The sequence below is a fragment of the Panthera leo genome, chromosome C2 (genome assembly GCF_018350215.1).
Source record: "Panthera leo isolate Ple1 chromosome C2, P.leo_Ple1_pat1.1, whole genome shotgun sequence".
Lineage (NCBI taxonomy): Eukaryota > Metazoa > Chordata > Mammalia > Carnivora > Felidae > Panthera > Panthera leo.
Genome location: NC_056687.1, coordinates 106,601,675 through 106,619,717, shown reverse-complemented (window position 1 = coordinate 106,619,717; position 18,043 = coordinate 106,601,675). Strand labels below are relative to the sequence as shown.

At 37.0% G+C, this 18,043-nt stretch overlaps 1 long non-coding RNA gene across 2 annotated transcripts in view; it reads left to right on the top strand.

Annotated features, from left to right (window-relative positions):
- The window catches only part of LOC122229970, a 78,823-nt gene that overhangs the window by 44,337 nt on the left and 16,443 nt on the right, over positions 1-18,043 (top strand). The window contains exon 4 of one of the 2 annotated variants that reach the window (XR_006207223.1): positions 5,011-5,276. The exons of the other annotated variant lie outside the window; for it this stretch is intronic. This is a non-coding gene — a long non-coding RNA (uncharacterized LOC122229970). Of the gene's footprint in view, positions 1-5,010; positions 5,277-18,043 lie in introns of those variants that run through there. 2 annotated transcript variants of the gene reach the window in all.

Genomic DNA, 18,043 nt, shown 5'->3' with positions numbered 1-18,043 from the left:
AAATGATAACACCACATCCCAAAACCTCTGGGACACACCAAAGGTGGTCATAAGAGGAAAGTATATAGCAATCCAGGCCTTCCTAAAGAAGAAAGAAAGATCTCAGATATACAACCTAACCTTACACCTTAAGGAGCTGGAGAAAGAACAGCAAATAAAACCCAAAACAAGCAGAAGACAGGAAATAATAAAGATTAGAGCAGAAACCATTGCTATTGAAACCAAAAACAGAACAGATCAATGAAAGTAGAAGCTGGTTCTTTGAAAGAACTAACAAAATTGATAAACCCCTAGCCAGTTTGATCAAAAAGAAAAATTAAAGGACCCAAATAAATAAAATCAAGAATGAAAGAGGAGAGATCACAACCAACACAGCAAAAATACAAACAATAAAAGACAATGGCATGAGCAATAATACGCCAATAAAATGGGCAATCTGGAAGAAATGGACAAATTCCTAGAAACATATAAACTACCAAAGCTGAAACAGGAAGAAGTAAAAAATTTGAACAGACCCATAACCAGTAAAGAAATCAAATTAGTAATCAAAAATCTCCCAAAAAACAAGAGTCCAGGGCCAGATGGCTTTCCAGGGGAATTCTACCAAACATTTAAGGAAGAGTTAACACCTATTCTCTTGAAGGTGTTCCAAAAAATTGAAATGGAAGGAAAACTTCCAAGCTCTGTCTATGAAGCCAACATTACCTTGATTCCAAAACCAGAGACCCCACGAAAAAGGAGAACTATAGATTCATGATGAGCATGAATGCAAAAATCCTCAACAAGATACTAGCCAACCAGATCGAACAATATATTAAAAAAGTATTCACCACGACCAAGTGGGATTTATACCTGGGATGAAGAGCTGGTTCAATATCCACAAAACAATCAGTGTGATACAACACATCAATAAAACAAAGGGCAAGAACCACATGATCCTCTCAATAGATGAAGAGAAAGCATTTGACAAAATACAACATCCTTTCTTGATGAAAACCCTCAGGAAAGTAGGTATAGGAGGATCATACCTTGAAATTATAAAAGCCATATATGAAAGACCCAACGCTAATATCACCCTCAATGGGGAAAACCTGACAGCTTTCCTCCTAAGGTCAGGAACAAGACAGGGATGTCCACTCTTGCCACTGTTATTCAATATAGTATTAGAAGTCTTAGCCTCAGCAATCAAACAACACAAAGAAATAAAAGGCATTCAAATTGGCCAAGAAGAGGTCATACTTTCACTCTTCACAGATGACATGATACTGTATGTGGAAAACCCAAAAGATTCCACAAAAAAACTGCTAGAACTGATCCATGAATTCTACAAAGTGACAGGACATAAAATCAATGCACAGAAATCGTTTGCATCCCTATACACCAACAATGAAGCAACAGAAAGAGAAATCAAGGAATTGATCCCATTTACAATTGCACCAAAACCCATAAAATACCCAGGAATACACATAACCAAAGAGGTGAAAAATCTATACACTGAAAACTATAGAAAGTTTATGAAAGAAATTGAAGAAAACACAAAAAATGGAAAAATATTCCATGTTCCTGGATAGGAAGAACAAATATTGTTAAAATGTCAATACTACCCAAAGCAATCTACATATTCAATGCAAACCCTATCAAAATAACACCAGCATTCTTCACAAAGTTAGAACAAACAATCCTAAAATTTGTATGGATCCAGAAAAGATCCCAAATAGCCAAAGAAATCTTGAGAAAGAAAACTAAAACAGGAAGCATCACAATCCTGGACTTAAGCTGTATTACAAAGCATAATCATCAAGACAGTATGGTACTAGCACCAAGAGCAGACACGCAGACCAATGGAACGAAATGGAAAACCCAGAAATAGACCCAGAAACATGTGGCCAACAAATCTTTTATAAAGCAGGAAAGAATATCGAATGGAATAAAGACAGTCTCTTCAGCAAGTGGTGCTGGGAAAACTGGACAGCAACATGCAGAAAAATGGACCTGGACCACTTTCTTACACCATACACAAAAATAAACTCAAAATAGATGAAAAACTTAAATGTAAGACAGGAAGCCATCAAAATCCTCAAGGAGAAAGCAGGCAAAACCTCTGCTGACCTTGGTTGCAGCAACTTCTTACTCAACACATCCCTGGAGGCAAGGGAAACAAAACCAAAAATGAACTAGTGGGACCTCATCAAAATAAAAACCTTTTGCACAGCAAAGGAAGCAATCAGCAAAACTAAAAACCAACTGACAGAATGGGAGAAGATATTTGCAAACAACATATCAGATAAAGGGTTAGTATCCAAAATCTATAAAGAACTTATCAAACTCAACACCCAAAAAACAAACAATCCAGTGAAGAAATGGGCAAAAGACATGGATAGACACTTCTCCAAAGAAGACATCCAGATGGCCAACCGTCACATGAAAAAATGCTCCACATCACTTATCATCAGGGAAATACAAATCAAAACCACGATGAGATACCACCTCACACCTGACAGAATGGCTAAAATTAACAACTCAGGCAATGACAGATGTTGGCGAGGATCCAGAGAAAGAGGATCTCTTTCACACTGCTGGTGGGACTGCAAACTGGTGCAGCCACTCTGGAAAACGGTATGGAGATTCCTCAAAAAAGTAAAAATAGGACTACCCTACGATCCAGCAATTGCACTACTAGGTATTTATCCAAGGGATACTGGTATGTTGTTTTGAAGGGACACATGCACCCCAATGTTTATAGCAGCTCTATCAACAATAGCCAAAGTATGGAAAGAGCCCAACTGTCCATCGATGGGTGAATGGATAAAGAAGATGTGGTATATATATACAATGGAGTATTACTCAGCAGTCAAAAAGAATGAAATCTTGCCATTTGCAACTACATGGATGGAACTGGAGGGTATTATGCTAAGTGAAATTAGTCAGAGAAGGCAAATATCATATGACTTCACTCATATGAGGACTTTAAGAGACAAAACAGATGAACATAAGGGAATGGAAGCAAGAATAATATAAAACCAGGGAGGGGGACAAAACATGAGAGACTCTTAATTATGGAGAACAAACAGAGGGTTACTGAAGAGTTTGTAGGAGGGGAGATGGGCTAAACAGTAAGGGGCATTAAGGAATCTACTCCTGAAATCATTATTGCACTATATGCTAACTAACTTGGATATAAATTTTTTAAAAAATTAATTAAATAAAAAAAAATTTTTAAGTGTTTGAGATTTGTTCATACAATCCATATTCTACTGAGCTCATACCTAGGTCCATATTATGTAGCACAAACCAGAGAGTTTGGAATTTTTTATAACATTACAGTTCTGGAGATTATTAAACCTATAATTATCTAGCATTTGTAAAAATTATGTAATCGGTCACCTGAGGGGTCCCAATTATCTAGGCAATGAGCAACTAAGAAGTGTACTTTGTACAGTTCCTAGTCCCACACCTGGTGCTCCAGATTTAAATTGTTTTACTACAGTGTTATGTGTGTGTTGGGTAGTGTTTTTTTTAAATAAACTGATATCATATCCTCTAGATTTCAGCCTGAAGAGTTCATCTCTTTGTCTTTCTACTCTGGTCAAATCATTGCATCTAATTAATTTTGTGTGTTTGGAGGTAGGTCCCCCCTACTCCCCAAGTCTATTGCTAGTTTCACAAGTGGTGTAATAATTACCATTGGATCAGGTAAATTTATCATAAAATGCATTTCTTCTATATAGGCACACATTTATCAATGCAATTGGTAATTATTTACTTATTTACTATCAATAGTGCCTCACAGTCAGCGGGACCTTAATTACTTCCTAATTATCCAGTCTTCTATTTCTTTATAAATATGGACTTGAAAACAGCAGTTCAATAGCTCAGACATTTTACAACTAACATTGATTTCTTTTCCCTCCTCATTTATTGATGGGTCATTGTCTCTCTCCTGTATTTCTTCTTCCCTGATAAAGTTGCAAATGACTCTGCTTATTATTCTTTTTAACTCCTTTAGTTAGCATTAGCTCACTTGGCCTCTTTATTTTCCATGCCTTCTTTGGCTGTACTAATTCTACTGAGATTCTCTTTTTTGAATCCCTCCCTGTGATCCATTTCCAGTAAATGTTCCTTTTTCCCTTTAAACTTTACTGTTTCATGTCCCATAAATTGTATGCCCCTTCCACAAAATTATACTACAAAATAATCACCTTTACCTCATGCCAGCCTACACACTATTGCTTTTAAAATCCTTTTTTTCATTTTTGTAGCTTTAATACACCTAAAAGTTGCAGATACTCTATCACTTACATATCCCCAGAAGAAAAAAAAAAAACAGATTCATCAATGAATAGCACATGTATTTACCTCTAGTAGCCTGGGGAAAACAAAAACAATCAGAATAATTCTATAAATAGGAGCCTCATCAGTTTAATCTTTTCAAAATTTCCACAAACACAGCCATTCTGCCCAAGGTAAGATTCTCTTCAGTGATTTGCTCTGTCCATAGCACAAGATCCTTATTTATCTCCGTTCTCATTCCAAGCTCCAACATGTGCTTCAAACTGTGAGTAATCTCTGCGAGTGAAACAGAATGGGAGATAACATTTCCTCTTAAATAGCAGTGAACATTTCTTTACTACCATCTATACCTTTGGTGGTAATTTTTTGGTGTACTGCTTTCCTTTCTGAAAGTGATCTTTATCCTGCCTCTACGTATCCTAAAATATTAAACACATAAACCAAAACTACAATTTTAACCTTAACCCATGGCATAAAACATGACAAAGTACAGTACTGTATTAGTTTCCTATGGCTGCAATAACAAATTACCAGAAGCATGGGGTTTAAAGCAACACAAGCTTATTATCATAGTGTTCTGGAGGTCAGAAGTCTGATATGGGTCTCACTGGGCTAAAATCAAGGTGGTGGTAGGGCAACATTCCTTCTGGAGGCTCTAGATAGAGGAGAATCTGTTTCCTTACATTTTCTAGGTTCTAAATGTTTCCTTACATTTTCTAGGTTCTGCAGTTTTGACTTCTGGCCCCCTTCCATCTTCAGGGCAAGTGGTGGATGGATGAGTCTTTCTCACGTTGAATCACTCTAATACTGATTCCTGTTCCTGTCTTTCACCTATAAGAACCCTTGGGCAACCTAGAAAACCCAGAATAATCTCCTCATGCCAAATCTGCAGATTAGCAACCTTAATTCTTCCTTGCAATGTAACATTACATATTCTGGGGTTCTGGGGATTAAAACGTGGATGGGGTGCCTGGGCAGCTCAGTCGGTTAAGCGTCAGACTCTTGATTTATTTAGGCTCATGGTCATGATCTCACGGTTTGTGGGTTCAAGCCCCACATCGGGCTCCCTGCTGTCAGCACAGACCCCACTTCAGATCCTCTATCTCCCTTTCTCTCTGTCCCTCCCCAGCCATTGTTTGGAATAAAAAACTGGTGAAAGCAATAAAATGGTAAGATTGATTTTTCCAGTAGACTCATTTTTCTTATAAATAATAATAATGTTATAATAATAATAACTAATTGAGCACTCGCTAGATCCTAAATAATGTTCTGGGGCCTCACACAAATTATCTTAACGGCCCTTTGAGGTAGGTATTATTATTAACCCATTTTACAGGTGATTTTCACATCTTCAATGTTACTGGGCTAGGAATTAGAAGAGCTAGGATTCAAGCTCAAGAAATCTGCCCTTAACCTTCTCACCAGCCACATACCCACATAATTCCATTTTCTTTACAATTAACTCCCCACCCACATCACCCTTTTATTTAAGGAGCAAAACAGCCTACTAAAAGGCAGGAACATTATTTAAATACAATACTAAGAAGAATTAAAAGCTAAAAACTCAGATGACATATTTATTTGGTTTGTGCTTTGTGACATTTAATTTAAAATAGCATCATAACCACAAAATTAGACAGAAATGAGACAACGACCAAGAGGTGACTCCAAACAGATTCCTAAAAGCATTCAGCTAAAAAAATCTAGTGCCTCAGATTCTCTTCCCAGCATTTCTGGGAGTATACATTAAGCACTTAAAAATTTAAAATGTTACTCTGCCTTAGAAAGATCATCTCTAGCTGTCATTTTTATTGACAAGTAGGGGGAGGGGGGTTTTCAGTCCTGGAGGTAAGTCAGAAAGACACAGCACCCACAATATGACATCTCAGTATCTGTGAAAAGGCTGAGAGAAGCCAAACCAGCCTGGCAGGCAAATTAACTCCTCTGAGACTCCTACCGAGGCAGCAGCATCAAGGAGCCATCAAGGCAGCTTAGGCATAGAGGGTAGGGGCTTTCAGGGCACACAACTAAAAGAAACAGACACAGTCACCTCTTATCCCTGCTAACGTAAGTATGTAAAGTCAACTTTATCCCCATAAAAATTCAGCCAGTCACCCAATCCCTTAAGGTCACAATAAGGAAAACCCAAACCCATTTCCAGTGACTTGTGGGAAGTCTATGTCTTCCCTGGGATTCTGCAAATTCTCAGAATTCTATTGTCATGAACACCTCTGGCACTCAGCTCCCACCTCTACTCAGCTAGTTCAGTTAAGGATCGTTTTGCCTTCCCTGGCCAAATTCTTTTTCATACTACATCAACCTAGGCATAGATCTCGGTCCCTTTCCATCATTTGCACACACACATACACACACAAACACACACAACAAAACACTCATGGCAGCACTGCACCTGTGCCTGAATGTCTGTGAATACTGAAAAAGAATGCATCACACAAAAATTCATATTTGATAATAGAAATCACAGTCATAACAGTTTTTAGCTATTCTTTATGTCTTCTCTACCCTTCTCACATCTTCCCTCCTACACCAGCCCAATCAAGAGCCCAATCAAGTGGACATACACACATTCCCCCTACTTTCCTGTGCAGAATAATTTACCTTCCTCCATTCCTCAATACCTAGATTCCCTTGGAGTAAGTCCAAAATTCTGATATTACTATTGTAGAAGCCCTGGTTAAGTTCTTAGTCAAAGATCAACTCGTCCTCCATTTCCAATATGGATGTTATGGGCTGGGATGGGAGGTTCTTTTCACATGATAGGGAAGCAGATAAAATAATAAACTAAGATGTTATCAGCTACACTATTTTAGTTCCTGCCCTGAGTGTGTTACCAACTTGTACCATATCCAAACTGCCTCTTGGAATTGCTCTCTTGCTTTCCAATTCCATAGTACTTTCCAGAACCAACTGTGCAGTAACTAGACTATCAACACTCTCCACAGACTCCATTGTCTCCCCATCCAACCCAGAAATTACTGCTGGAATCATCTTCACAAATATATGTGTTATAATCTTCATTGTTTAGTTTAAGAACACAAAAGTTCCCTATTTCCAAATATATTTTATTCATCTGACCATTTATCAGATCAACCCCATCCTTTTTCACTTCTGTATACAAATCCACATGTGGCCAAGCAAATTATTTTCAAATTCCAGGCAGGAGGATTTACTTAGCCCCAAAAGCATGCTTCCTTTTATTTGCATGTCAATTTAAGTTCTAAAACAGTCCTTCTCCTTCCTCATCCACACATATTCACTGGCGCTTCAGAATGAGGTCAAATGAGGGACACCTGGGTGGCACAGTCGGTTAAGCGTCCGACTTCAGCTCAGGTCATGATCTCACGGCTCAGGAGTTCAAGCCCCGCGTCAGGCTCTGTGCTGACAGCTCAGAGCCTGGAGCCTCCTTTGGATTCTGTGTCTCCCTCTCTCTCTGCCCCCTGCCTTGCTCATGCTCTGTCTCTCTCTCCCTCAAGAATAAATAAACATTAAAAAATTTTAAAGAAAAAAATGAGGCCAAATGAGGCCAAATTTCCTATGCCATAGCATGTCCCTGTTTGATGCCACCCAACTGGGACCACTGCTCAGCCATCAGTCCCTTTATCAGTGAAGGACTCGGTCATCCCTGAATATTTGTTTAAACAAAATAGTTATTTTTAGTTGAACACTGACTGTGTGCTCCAAACTTTGCATGAGGATTAGCTCATTTAATCCTCACTAAAAAAATGTTTAACATATGTATTATTACCCCACTTAACAGATCAGAAAACTAATGCTTATGTTAAGTATTTGTCCAAATCCACATAGCTAGAACATGGTAGAACAAGGTTTTGAAACTAAGTTCAAAACCATCACCTGTGCCTTAAGCACAATACTATAAAATTCCAGGACAAGTATGTTATTCAATAACATAGAGTCATTTATGTTTGTCTAATCTGTTAATTCATCTATGCCATGAACTACTGAAGGTAATTGGGTGATTCCTTCTACCCTATTTATTTCTATTCCTTGTCTCTCTCTGTTTCTCTGTCGGTCTCTGTCATTCTCTCTCTTGTGGATATTTGACTTAAAAATAGGGCCACAGAAGGCAATCAAAGTGGAATGATGTAATGATATTTATTATTCTCATAGATATAATATGGTGACTGCTGTGGCCACTCTGTCAGTACCAGCTATCCTCTAGTTCAACTTATTTAAGAATTATCAGTTATCACTTAAGAGTAATAGACTTATACCTAAAATTGCTATGAGTTGTACTCCAGAAGCCCTTATCAGGCAGAAATGTTAGCAAGTATGTAAAATCAAATTCTTTGCAGATAGCATAGAAATATCATTTGCTCTTTTCCCTTATTCTCAAGGAATAAAAAATAAGAAATGTAGCACTTCTATAGGGTAAAATGTCTTCAGGGAAAAAAAAGGAGAAAAATAAATACTTCTAAACCAAAATATGTAAAAATCAGTATTTGCTTGCAAAAGTCCTGGGAGGAACTCTCTTTCCTCCCCAGACAAAAATAAGAGTAAATAACCTTCTTGGTGATATACCTGAGTAAATATTGCCAGAATTTATTATATAAATAGTCAAATACTCCATTTCTTGCAACCTTTGGTGTTAGTAAGCCTTTACACGTTGAGTACCCTTAAGGAATAAAACTAATCAAAGAAAACAAAATCATATTTCTTCCTCAAAATTGTAAAAGGAGAAAATTTGTAAAAGGGATGAAATAATCAAGAATTTATTTTATAATATCTCCTCAAAAAGCCTACTCCCACTACGGTAAATCTTAAAACGCTTTGTAAAAAATGGATATTTGATAGATGTGAACTTTAATTCTACCCATTCTTACTGGTTACATAATGATACCTACATTCAATTTTCAACTGCCAACTAGTAGAGCTAGGTTGGGGTATTTAAATTGGTTAATTTGTAATCCCCTCACCTTGCATGCAACTAGTCCACTCAAAAATAAAAATAAAAATAAAAATTTTACACAGCTTTTTGTTAAAGGATATAAAGAAATAAGTCTGGCACAAAAACAGACACTCAGATCAATGGAACAGAATAGAGAACCAAGAAATGGACCCACAAACATATGGCCAACTAATCTTTTACAAAGCAGGAAAGAATATCCAATGGAATAAAGACAGTCTCTTCAGCAAGTGGTGCTGGGAAAACTGGACAGCAACATGCAGAAAAATGGACCTGGACCACTTTCTTACACCATACACAAAAATAAACTCAAAATAGATGAAACACCTAAATGTAGGACAGGAAGCTATCAAAATCCTCGAGGAGAAAGCAAGCAGCTTCTTACTCAACACGTCTTTGGAGGCAAGGGAAACAAAACCAAAAATGAACTAGTGGGACCTCATCAAAATAAAAACCTTTTGCACAGCAAAGGAAACAATCAGCAAAACTAAAAACCAACTGACAGAATGGGAGAAGATATTTGCAAACAACATATCAGATAAAGGGTTAGTATCCAAAATCTATAAAGAACTTATCAAACTCAACACCCAAAAAACAAACAATCCAGTGAAGAAATGGGCAAAAGACATGGATAGACACTTCTCCAAAGAAGACATCCAGATGGCCAACCGACACATGAAAAAATGCTCCACATCACTTATCATCAGGGAAATACAAATCAAAACCACGATGAGATACCACCTCACACCTGTCAGAATGGCTAAAATTAACAACTCAGGCAACGACAGATGTTGGCAAAGACGTGGAGAAAGAGGAACTCTTGCACTGCTAGTGGGAATGCAAACTGGTGCAGCCACTCTGGAAAACGGTATGGATGTTCCTCAAAACAGTAAAAATAGGACTACCCTACGATCCAGCAATTGCACTACTAGGTATTTATCCAAGGGATACTGGTATGTTGTTTCGAAGGGACACATGCACCCCAATGTTTATAGCAGCACTATCAACAACAGCCAAAGTATGGAAAGAGCCCAACTGTCCATCGATGGGTGAATGGATAAAGAAGATGGGGTATATATATACAATGGAGTATTACTCAGCAGTCAAAAAGAATGAAATCTTGCCATTTGCAACTACATGGATGGAACTGGAGGGTATTATGCTAAGTGAAATTAGTCAGAGAAGGCAAATATCATATGACTTCACTCTTATGAGGACTTTAAGAGACAAAACAGATGAACATAAGGGAATGGAAGCAAAAATAATATAAAAACAGGGAAGGGGACAAAACATGAGAGACTCTTAAACATGGAGAACAAACAGAGGGTTACTGGAGAGTTTGTGGGAAGGGAGATGGGCTAAACAGTAAGGGGCATTAAGGAATCTACTCCTGAAATCATTGTTGCACTATATGCTAACTAACTTGGAGGTAAATTAAAAAAATAAATTTTAAAAAAGGAAAGAAAGAAAGAAGTCACTGGCAGGACAAACAAGTATGTAATACATTCTTTTTTTAATGCATTTTATTTATTTTTTTAAGTAGGCTCCATGCCGAACATGAGGCTTGAGCTCATGACCCTGAGATCAAGAATCATATGCTCTACTGACTGAGCCAGCCAGGCTACCTTCCGGGGCATCCTGCAAAAATTTTACAAAATACACATTATTTTGACTTATTTAATTTTCAGCTCTCCTCACTAAGTAGAAAATTGGGAATTGGTATTCGGAGATGTGTTTCTTTTTTTCAAAATTGGGTATAATAAAATGGATTGCAATACCTTCATAGGAATTATGTTTATCTCAGATTTAATTTGTAGAATCTGACTTACTCACTTAAAATTGTAAAAAAAAAAAAATTTTTACTATCAGACCCTCTTAATAGTCATTTAATGAGTAAAGTTAAAGACTCCATGCCAGTTTCATGTGCCTAGAGGTTTTTGCATACTTTGTTATGAAACGAGAACTTAAGGATAAAGACCAACCTTCAATAATGTTGAAGGATAGAATAATCAATGGGACTTTGTGATTGCATTAAACCCATATCAGAAAAGAGAATGGTATTAATTCTCAAAATACTCATACTTTAAAAGATGTTTATTACTATGTAAATGTAATAAATACCATCCAACTCATTTCATAGTGATTGTAACAGGGGACAATCAACAGGCAAGACGGGATGAGAGCATATGGATCCAAACAGGCGTTTGGTCATTTAGAGGAGGAGGAGGAGGAGGAGGAGGAGGAGGAAGAGAAGGAGGCAGTTAATGCTTTTAGAGCATGTCCAATTTTCCAGTTATCATTCCAAGTATCTTGATACGAATTACTGCGTCTAAACCTCATGAGCCCCATGAAGTAAGTACTAGCCTTATCCTTATCCCCATTACACAGATGAGGAAATGAAATAGTAGCCAGACCATGCTTGCATTTTCTATTTTTTTTATTCTTTTCAGCAAATAGTTTAATAGGAAGGGGAAGGAAGAAAGGGGACAGCCAAGTGGGTAAAGTGGCAAATACTTCCTTTCTAGAGGAAAAAGAAAATGTGTTCACCGTACATGTTATCTACTTGGGTTCAATACTTATTTTCTATCCAAGGACTCAAACTGAGATCAGTGGGAACATCTTCCCTTTCCAAGAGAACAGGAATTTCTAAACAATACCAGGCAGAGCAGAAATCTGTCAAACTGAGACTCTGTGAAAAGTAGGAAAAAGTGTCCCCTGCTGGGGAATAAATCACAAAAAGAGAACTTTTCTTAAAAAACAAACTAGAAGGGCACCTGGGTAGCTCAGTCGGTTAAGCGTCTGACTTTGGTTCAGGTCATGATCTTATGGTTAGTGGGTTCAAGCCCCGTGTCGGGTTCTGTGCTGACAGCTCAGAGCCTGGAGCCTGCTTTGGATGCTATGTCTCCCTCTCTGCCCCTACCCTGCTGTGCTCTGTCGCTCTCTCTCTCTCTCTGTCTCCAAAATCAATAAACATTTTTTAAAAAGACAAATTAGAAAAATTCCCCACTCCAGGTAGATCAGGTAGAGAATTCTATATTCCTCTGGGCTAAAGTCACCCTGGGCTCAGACCCTCAGCTGGCCAGTACAAATTTAGCCTCCAATGGCCAAGTGCTCTCGTGCAGTGCACAACCTGCATGATCACATGCTAAGTCCTGGGGACCAGGTGACTAGGTAGGTTTCGTTAAAAGGCTTCATGCTCTAACAACCTTGCAAACCTCATTTACTATCTTCCCATTACAACCTTGAACCCAAGATCCAGCCACACCATTCAGGTCTTGGCACATCCTGTTCCTTTACCTGGAACTCCTTCTAGGCCCTTATCTACCTGAATGACCTCTACGCAACCTAGTTCAAATGTCACTTCTTCTAGGAAGCTTTCTCCAAAGACGAAGTTAAGAAAGAGAACACAGATCAGGCAGGAGACTGATGTTGCCTGAAGGAAATATTCAGTAACCGAGAATAGCCAAATCTTAGTCTGAGAGTCAGACTGAAAAGAAATGTCTCTAGTTTAATCCCTATTCTTTTCTCAATGTACTACACTGTACATAGTGAGTAAAACAGTGCTTATGCGCTTCCAATATTTACTCATTTTACATATGTTTCTGGAATCCCTGTTTCCAAATGCGAAAGGTTGGGCTTTAGAGTCAGACAGACCTAAGTGTTGGTTTTTGATAAGTTTCCTGCAGCCTCAGTTTCCTCAGCTACAAAATGGGCATAATACTATGTACCCTAGCAAAGTGTCTACTAACTGAGTAGATGCTCTCTGTTAGTCCCTCCCATTCCCTTAGATAGTACGAAAAATATGCTTACTTTCCCCCAATCCTGCTAATCTGTAAACTGGAGCCAAAACCATAATTTGTTTACATAGATTCTCTTTGTATGTTCTCAGCACCCCCCACACACACCATCACAATACCTTACACATAAATATTTGTTCAATTCATATTTGATAAATGCATACAAAGATGAATATAGTCCCTGCCCTGATAACTTTAACAATCTATAGAAGAGATACCAAAATTTTCTGTAATAATTACAGTATATAACAAAGCCAACACAAAGATATTAAGTACAATGGAAGTTGTTCCTCTCCTCATTGGTGATATTCATTTATTCATAACAGATATTTAAAGAGTATATGCCTTTAAGAAAAGTGTGTGTTAAGTGAAAGTCACTGTACATGTTGGAGCTACTGAGGCAGGAGGGAAAAACTGAAGGGCAGCCTCTGCCTTAAAGTCTAAATGAGGACAAGAGACACATGCCCAAGACACATTACCAAAGCGAAATTCCACAGAAATTTCGTAGAGAGGAGAGCAGTGTAAGATGGCAAGCCTATGATTTCCCTTTGGCTCACAGATAACCTTATGGCAAGGTGAGAAAAACACTAAATACAAGGGCAAGCATAAAACTAAGGAAGGAGGAGCCGAGAGAGTGACTTTATTATTTTGATGGTCAGTACATATTGCATTGCAGAACAAAAAGGACTGGAAGCTAAACACCAAAATGCTAATAGGTATGAATTCATTGTGATTAGATTATAATTTTTTTCAAGACATATGTATCTTTTTTCTTCTCTTCTACATTTATTTATTCGCCATAAATTAGTTGCTGGGTCTATAATTAGAAGGTAAAACCATTGCCTTTCCTTTCTGATGACATGCTACCAAATAATCATATAAGTGAATAAGGCACCTTTATTAAGCACTCTGTGCTTTTAAACATAAGAATTTCTGCGGTGCCTGGGTGACTCAGTTGTCAGATGTCCAACTCTTGATTTTGGCTCAGGTCATGATCATGAGATCAAGTCCCACATTGGGCTCCACACTGATGGGTCAGGGGCCTGCTTGGGATTCTCTCTCTCTCTCTTTCTCTCGCTCTCTCTGCCCCTCCCCCACTGGCACTCTTTCTCTTTCAAAATAAATAAATAAACTTAAAAAAAAAATAAGAATTTCTGTGATTAGTTGTCATCCATCTCCATGTTCCTCTTGGAATCATTTAAATAGCATATTTTTCAGGGCGTCTGGGTGGCCCCATCAGTTAAGCATCCGACTTCGGCTCAGGTCATAGTCCCATGGCTCATGAGTTAGAGCCCTGCATCAGGCTCTGTGCTAACAGCTCAGAACCTGGAGCCTGTTTCAGATTCTGTGTCCCCCTCTCTCTCTACCCCTCCCCTACTTGCACTCCACAATGTCTCTCTCTCTCAAAAATAAATAAACATTTATTTTTATTATTAAAAAATATAATTAATTATAAATATTAATTAAAATTAAATGCTATTAAATATTAATAAAAATATTTTTATTATTAAAAAATTTAATAGCATATTTTTCTAATTTGATTGATACATTCATATATTTTCAAATTTGGTCGAGTTTTTTTACCAAAATTATTGAGACCTGTTGTCTTTCTGAGGTAGTTTATTAAATTAACCAGCCATGAAGATTAAAACTAAAACAGTCATCTCAGTTGCTATTAATGGTGACAATATATGTTTCCTAAGAATGTGAAGGAATTAGAATTCCCATACTAGCATAAAACGGATGGTAAAATTGAAAATTCATATAGTTCATGGCCCAGGAATTCAACGTATTACAGTCAAGAAGATGTGTACAAGAAGTTTATTGCAGCATTATTTATAATAGCAAAAACTATAACTAGCCAATCCATAAAATGGGATTGGATAAATAAAATATAGTATTTGAGGATCATATAGTATAGTAAAATGTAGTATTTGATTAAGTCAATCTATGATAGAATACTATACAACTGTTTAGAAGAATGGATGAGTTCTACATAATATCTACATGAATACAACTCAAAACATAATGTTAAATGCAAAAAGCAAATTACAGAAAGATAAATATTATATTCCATTCATGTAAATTTAGAAAGTATACAAAGCAATACCTATAGAGCTGTTGTGCTGCCCAATATGGACATGTAGCTCCTGAGCATTTGAAATGTGGCCAGCATGACTAAGAAACTAAATTGTTTTATTTTATTTACTTTTAGTTAATTTAAATTTTAAAACCAAAACGTTGCAAAATGTTTTCTCCATTAAACACAACCTTTACATTTGATGGTATTACGTATCACTCTATCTCTTGCCATGTAACATACTGTATTGTAGTGCATGTATACATTTTGCTTGTTAAATGTGACTATTAGAAAATTTTAAGTTATATGTGCAGAATGCATCTATTTCTAGTAAACAGTATTGCCAGAGTGTTTTTAAAAAAGTGTAAGTGTATTTAAAGCTATTTTGAAATAGATGGAAAGGATCCATACTAAACAGGGAATGAGGAATTGGGATAGGCATGGGAATTAGAATCAAAAGAAATGCTACTTTCTGTGGTATTGTCTCCTTTATTCAAAACCAATAAAGTAAAGGGAGTAGATGAAGCAAATATGGCAAAATCTAAGGAATGATTATAAAGGGGTTCATCTACCTTTGTGCATGTTTGATATTTTTTATAATAAAACAATTTTAATGATGAAGCAAATATGCTACAATTACCAATTTTAAGTCATGGGTCTGAGCATATTTATCATATTATTCTTGGTACTTTGAGAGTTTTATTGGTTTGGTTATCTTTTTTAGTTTTTAGGGATTTTTTTCTCAAGATTTTTCAAAATTAAAAAAGGGGGTGTATAATAATTCTTTCTTAAGATACTCTTTCCTTTTGTCTTTGCCTGACTCCCTCCCACTTATCCTTCAAGATTCTGTTCAGGGCCCACCTTGTAGAAGAAGCATTTCCGGGATAAATGAGGCATCCCTCAGCAAGGCTTTCCTAATATCCAGGGTACTTGCACATTATATTGAACGTATTTGTTTATTTTTTCTCCAATAGCTGATAATGTCTGATTCACTTTTGTGTCCACAGAGCCTTCCTCACTATCAGGTACATAACAATGCTTATCCACTTGATTGAGTTAATCCAATGCTTCAGTTTAGTGCACACCGTATCAAGGTGCATGAAACATCCCAGCTTGTTTAATTTTTCCCTTTAAGCCCCATATCCTACTCCCATTTCCCCCCTTCATAAGCAAACACTTTAATGCAACTGAAGTGCATCTTCTTCTCTGTATGCTCTTGTAAAATAGATTCCTATTCTGTGTGCAGAATGTTTAATGCCTATAACTGATATTGTTACCAATATTGTTTTCTTTCATTCTGAACCTAACTTTTATTACTAACCACTGTCCTTTTGAGCTGTATCCACTTTTCTATGTGCACATTTAAACTGTTGTTTTTAAATGATGTATAATACTTTATGGTGTGCATTCAACCCCATTTAGCTTCTCTACTTTGCAGAACACCAGGCTACTTCCAACTCCCTGCCACACACACACAAAAAAATTATGCAGTATTCCCTTACTATTTATTCTGTGAGAAATTCTTTGTACCTGATATGCAGAACCAAATTACTGGACCACAGGCTATGCATATACTTAAACTGACTAAATGCTATCAGCACTCTCACTGTTTCTTTCTTTTCATTTCCCTGATCTCCAATGAATTTGAGTATCAGCTATAATGCTTGTAAGCCTTTTGGGTTTCCTTTTCTATAAAACTTTGACTCATATCTTTTGCCTATTTTTCTATTGGACTTGGTGTTTGAGCTGTCTCTTCTGTTCCATTAGTTTATATGCCTATTCTCATACCAATACCTTGCTTTATGTATTATTATGACTTTGTAGTATGTTTTAACATCTGGTTGGAAAAATCTCCTCCATACTTTTTTTAAGGTTAGTGGGCATAGACATTTATGCTTCCATATACATTTCTCTTCTTTATTTAATAAAATGTTATCATAAATAGGGATTAGATTTTATCAAAACCTTTTTCTACTTAAAGAAAATCATGAGGGGCACCTGGCTGGTCTGGTAAGAAGAGCATTTGACTCTTGATCTCAGGGTTATGAGATCGAGCACCACACTGGGTGCAGAGATTACTAAAAAACAATATAAATAAACTAAAGAAAAAAAAGAAAATCGTGAGATGTCAATTCTCATTAAATTGTTATATAGATGTAATGCACTCTCAATCAAGATACCAGGAAGGCTTTTTTAAAGAAATTGACAAGCTGCCTCTAAATGTTATATGAAAATACAAAGGACCTAAAATAACCAAGTAATCTTTAAGAAGCTAGAGGGCTTATACTATTGTGTATCATGACTTATTGTAAAGCTACAAAAATTAAGAAAGTGAAAAACTGGTGCAAGGATGAACATATTGGCCAAAACAGAACAGGATCCAGAACAAACCTACACATATACAATTACCTCTTACAAAAAGAGGCAAGGCACCTGGGTGGCTCAGTCATTAAGCCTCTGACTTCAGCTCAAGTCATGATCTCACAGTTGTGAGTTTGAGTCCCACATCCGGGGAGCTCAAGCCCCTCATTGGGTGAACATGAGTTACTTCCACTTTGCATAAAAATATGAGCCCACTTTGGGTGAGCCCTGCTTCTCTCCCTCTTCCACCCTCCACCATGGGATTATCTCTCTCATTCTGCCCCTCGCTCACTTATGCCATCTCTCTCTCAAAAAAAAAAAAAAAAAGCACCATTGAATTTCAGTGGGAAAAGAACAGTCCTTTCAGTAAATGGTGCGGGGACTGTTGGATATCCAGTTGGGAAAAGTAAACCCTAACTTCTACCTCACACATGCAAAAAAAATTAAGATGGATCACAGAGCCTCAATGTGAGAGATAAAATCATAAAACTTCTAAAAGATAACATAAGAGATATCTTCATTACTTTTGAGTAGGAAAAGATTTCTTCAGCAATACCCACAAGCACTAAT